The sequence below is a fragment of the Ostrinia furnacalis genome, unplaced genomic scaffold (genome assembly GCF_004193835.3).
Source record: "Ostrinia furnacalis isolate ACB-3 unplaced genomic scaffold, ASM419383v2 OfSCF0319, whole genome shotgun sequence".
NCBI classification, from domain to species: Eukaryota; Metazoa; Arthropoda; class Insecta; order Lepidoptera; family Crambidae; genus Ostrinia; species Ostrinia furnacalis.
This window is the reverse complement of record NW_021130558.1, coordinates 597,795-603,794: the sequence shown is the minus strand read 5'-3', so window position 1 is coordinate 603,794 and position 6,000 is coordinate 597,795.

Genomic DNA, 6,000 nt, shown 5'->3' with positions numbered 1-6,000 from the left:
AACTTTCTACCAATAAAAATAATAAACAGAACTTTAGGCGGTTATCACACTGCCAATGGTCACTGTGATAACCGCCTTAATAAGTATAGATTCCGTGATCCGAAAAAAAGTAAAGTCTACATTTCTCTGTTAGGTAATCTGTGGTCAAGCCGTCACAAAATGGCGCGTAAAAATGTACAAAAAAAAACAGAAATTGGGAAAATGCACTTTATCAGGCACTTTTCGTTTTATTTTTACATGATTTTTAAAAATATTGTAGTAAAATACTGACTATGATGACTCTCTCTCTGACACTCTCGGCTCCATTAAGCCCTCAACATCGGCTGGGACGCAATCCCGCCTGTAATGACAAACTTAGCGTACTTGCTCGTAAAGTGGTCTTTATTACTTTGTTTTTAGGTTCATAATCATCGTTTTTTTTATAATCATTACCCACTGCAGTGCGATAAAGTATTTTTTTAAATGTTCAGCAAAGAGTTATTATTATGCCATAAAAATGTGTGGAAATGAAAATTATTCATGAATTTGTGTCATTAATACTCATATCATGGACTATTACAATCTCACCTCCACTTTACTAAATACCTAAATTAACACAAAGTCAAACTGTACCTACACGTATTTAATTATTACCTTTCACTCCTACTGCTAGTATAAAAATATCGTTCACGTAAATAGCAGAACATTGATGATAGACTTCAATAAATAACAATGAAGTTCCCTTAGGGTGTGTTCATTACTTCCCATTCAATTTGTAAATGGCGGTGCATTCCATTAAGCAAATATTGTTAACATTATGAATTGAGATCCGGTCTGCGGGCGCGGCTTGTGAGAGGCTTATTTCCAGCGGATAAAAGGCTATAGAGTAATACATTTTACTCATAAATACATAATCAGCGTTGAAATATTTCAAATACGATGTCAAAAGAAAACAAGAAAAGTCGTGTTAAATTTTAAAACAGGTGCGTTGTTCCATTTTAATACAGATACGTTACATATTCAGCAAAAAGGACTCAAAAACGCAACTTTCTGTCGTAAAAGTTTGCAAACGTGCCTTTTTATGCGAATATGCATCCGTACTTCCGAAGCATCACTTTGAAATTCGCTCCGGTTTTTTCGTTATTTAAGTCCTTACTTCAGAGCTTGCTGCCGCCAATACGAGAAACGATAGCTGCTGAATATGCATGCCGAATACGACGAAGTTTCAATCACGGTTCCCGATTGTTCGGTATCACATGTGAAATTTGTGAAAACTTGGAATAATTTATCTAAACTTACCTTATATTAAAATGCAATTTATCAATTGATTTAGCTAATTGTTAAGATAGAGTTAATAATTAGCTAAATAACAAGCTTGAATCAATGCTTAAGTTAAATTGAGTTTTGAGCATCGTATCATGAAATAATAGTCCAATCAACGAGGAGATTCGTTGTATGGAGACATCCGAATAATTCGTCCGTCAATGAAACTTGGCACATGGTGAAANCGTAATTACGTAAAAATAAGAACTGTAACATAGTAAAGGAAAATCTATTGGATTACTGTGAAAAGCTATGTATTTGAACATATAAAAGCGTATTAAAAAACAAAAATCAGCAGAGCAATTTTTCAGTAGAAGTTATAGTGCAAAATGTTAAAAGTTAAATTTCAGGTATCTCTGAAATCGAAAAAGTGTTGGATTCTTTTACATACATATTCTAAGTAGTACATAGGTACGTATACAGAAAGAATTTCAGGCTGAGAATTTTTACACAGAGAGTTATTAACGATTTTCATGTTTAGGTCAAAAAACATAACTTCCCAAAATAAATTTTGTTGGATTTTTGCATATCTATGATCTATATTACCTACTTTCACCATGTGCCAAGTTTCATTGACGGACGAATTATTCGGGTTACAAACGCCTCGTTGATTGGACTATAAGACTATTAACGTGACACATTCGGCCTTGCTCGGGATCTCCCTTAGGGATAAATGTATGCAGAAGTTATTGATAAAGCCCAAGGCTTAAAACAAACTTAGTGGTGACATTGGGATGGTAAAATTTGCCGTACTTAACAGCTAGAAATTCCGAATAATAATGGTATATGAATAAGAAGACTTGAAGTAAAATGTGAATAAATAAATTTATTAAACGTCAAAGCCTACGTCATCAAAAGTTTGACTTAAATATGCAAACCGCTCATAGCTCATTCTTTTTCCGCGCAAAATCACACCTCATAACCTTATTCACATGTCCAGCACCATTCAAAGGGTTTGTTTATTGGCGTCCGGGCGCGGTAGACGGTCCCCAGTTTTACCTTACACTAAAAATAAATAGGCAATCGTTATGAAGAGTGGGTTCGGGAGGCACGGTGGCTCTTTTATGTGATTTCCGTGAAATTGCCGGAATAGCTGGGTCTGATTGCATTAGCCTCTTCGATCCATTCGAGGGGCTAAGTGAATGGCCTTTAAGCTCAATGCGATTTTTCACTGCCTCATCTTGGAGGTTTAATGGATTGTACTGAAGATTCCTTGATTCGTTAAGATAATTAGCATGAAAGTCTTTTATTCGAGAGGGACTTACGCTTGTTCAACATTTCGTTAATTCCATTATTACAGGTGTACTCAAATATAATTGGAACGGATTTTATGTTCGTAGTATAATTAATTGGTAATGCTATTAAAGTAAACTGGTAATGGTGCTTTATATAGAACTCATTTACAGTGAATTTATTTTCTAAGTGAAGCTGAAGATTCAATCATATTATTCATATTCCAAGAATTTACTTACAAATACCTCATTTCTGAGATTACATAAAAGCGAAGGAGGTGCTTTAATTACAAAAAGGTTATTTGTCTATCCTCATCCAACGATTCAAATTAGAACTTGGGTCGATTATACCCTTTTTATCGGGACCTCGCAGGTACATTTCGTTGTTTATTGAGTGTGAGGTTGGTGTTTTTCTGAACAACATAAAGAATGATAAATAGTGACAGCATTGCACTGTCTGTAGGTCTCCCCCGACCTACGAAAAATTGAAACCTTTTGACCCGAATTGAAATATTGCCTTGAAAGGAACAAATCTGAAAATGCGATTTGAAAAATGATTGCGAAGGCGGACAAGCTGGCTTGCCAACAAAATATCGAGTTTATTCCGGTCTCTGTTGTTAAGAAACTTTCATTCGCTTGGCCTGTCATCTATCTCGACTAAATTGCAGCGACAATGAAATTTATACAGCCACAAAGCGACATGATTTATACAGCTAATTTACTTTTAGTTGGACTAGCTCAGTTAAATGCAGATGTTCTGGATGTACTCGTAACTGGTTTGTTTGAAATGCATTGTAATCTCGTGAATTTGGCTTAGATTGTTATTCAAGCGACGAGATTGTTTTAAATTGGTCTTATTAAGGCAACAGTAAGTTGACCTGCGCACCGTGTTACCTAACGTAACAACTTGTAGAGCGAATTCTAAAAACGATATGTAAGTATATTAACAACAAATAAGTAGGTATAACTGTAATGTTTGTGAGGATGGAAGATTATTGCTATACCTACACCTTCACAAAATAACTACAATTTATTTTGATTACATTTTACCATTTAAAAAAGGTAGGTAATACATATTATTCGAAGTCACCTTAAACCAATATCGACATTAATGATATAACATCACCTTGATATCAAATCGCGACACCAAACCGCTTTATCTCCACATGAAGTGACAATCGCCACAGGGGACCACGCCATTGAATTATATCACATCACTCGTAAGGCAAGAACGTAGAGATGTATCGAGTTACGTAATAATATCGAGATATTAATCAAGTTCTGATAAATCCATCAAGATTGTCGCAACATAAATAATTCGCAGAAATAATCTTTTCGTTTATGTCATGCGATATTCTTCTCAATTTCCTAATTTAATCCGTTATGTAACTCTGCTGATGAATTTATACAATACTTTTTACTTTTACAATATTATTTCTCTCTCTTTTTCACACTTTTTCCTTCTTTAATTTTGACTGGATGAATAGGGTATTTCATTCGTCTTTGCACTATTTTACTGAAATATTGTACTAAACATGTAGGAACAATATTAAAAAAACACAGAATATTGAGTTATCGAGGTTATATTTCTTTGTATTTCAAATAAAAATGTTGATCTGTTCTAACAGTTAACTGTCAGTTGTTATGACTATCGGAATACAGTGTCTGCAGCTTTTCTTATGGCCAAGATAGTATAAACCATAATCGTAAAAAAGGAGCCATGTGGCCAATAAAACTCGGTATACTGACACGCAGTAGTTTTAACTGGATAATAATTTCAATTCTCTACTAAAAGAGCTAGTTACTTTCTGTTATTGTAGAATAATTTCTAACAGTTAAGATAATTCTTAACTGTGCTATGGTAAAAATATGATATGTATACCATTCTGGAAATCATTGGGCGAGGCCTGGACCTGTCTGGCCTGATAATTGTGGACGTCCCGTGGCTGAAAAGAAGATGATGTAATAAATAACTTTCACGCGATGATTTTAAATTGTACGAGTATCTTGTTACCTACTGTCGATGTGCCACGAAATTCATCGTTGATTTCCTCTCAAGTCCCTTATGTGTGCCACTTTTGTGTCCATTAATTTAAAAATGACAACACACCACTAGGTAGAAGCGATAAATCATGAGAGCAAAGATGAGCCGGGCGGGTAAACATCTAAATTATAAGCCCCACGTCACACTGGCGCGTTTGATACGCCTCATTGATGGATCACTTTGCACTGCGATAGTTGTCACTTCAGTGTACACCGACGTTGATCGCTTGCGCGGGTTAAGCTTGAAAAGGTTTATGAAAATTATTTCAGCGCGCTTCTCTTCAATATTTTTTATATTTTTATGCAGAACAAGGCAGATATTTGACCGTAATCGCATCTGATGTTAAGTGATATGCAGTAGAGTAGGTATATACGTGATTATCACTGATTATATTTAAGTTAATGCGTTTCTACTTATAATGGTTAAACGTCAGATTCCTTATCATTCCAAAAAGAAAAGTACAATTTTAATAACATAAATTTACTTCAAACTAAGGCGTCCGGGTACTTTTATGCACTACTGTCACCGTACGTTGATTGTAACTCCACTTTTAGCTTATCCTCGACGATCGAAGGAATACATTATTAAAATGTCCTTGTTTAATTTGAACTGAATAATAAATTGAAACTGCCCCTAAATCCGGGACAAGACAGGACAGTAGCACCAGCATTCCGTGACTAATGGCGTCGAATGTAACCCGACTACGTTTAATTTCACACTGATTTCACTTTTGATTGATTACCAGCGGTATAACAATGAGAATAGGCTTCGAACCATTAAGTTCTAATTTCACTGCGGCGTGGAATTGAAGATTATCGACCATAGAAACTATTTCGCAAGTACCTAAGAATAAAAGAAGAGTTTTGAAAAGAGCTAAGTACGTACTCTTCGATCTTCGATTCATATCTTCGGAACCCAATATCAATATTAAAGCCAACTCCGTGATACCGATGTATGGCTACCGATTGTTCCCTTTCGCACAATTGATGTGTCAAGTCAGCCAAAAAAGTAGATTGCTTTCAGATTCGGGACACATCGGTTTTGGAATGATTGGAAAAGGTATTTTAGGTGGGCAGGAAAGTCGATCAACGTACTATCGGGGACTCTTCCGCCTGACCACTTTGTAGAAATTTTAGCGTAAGCGCATCGCTCCGGTCACGTGCTCACCCCGTCTCTAATTGGTTACGCATTTTACTATATTTTTACTACGACCAATAAGAGACAATCAGGGCTTAGGTTGCAATACGAAATACCATTGTGCACTTTATTGTCATACGGTTAGGGTTTAAAACGAAATGTTTCTTTTTCTTCAATCTTTCTTAGTTTTAGGCTGAGTTGCTTTTTTAATACGCTTTTATATGTTCAAATACATAGCTTTTCACAGTAATCCAATAGATTTTCCTTTACTATGTTATAGTTCTT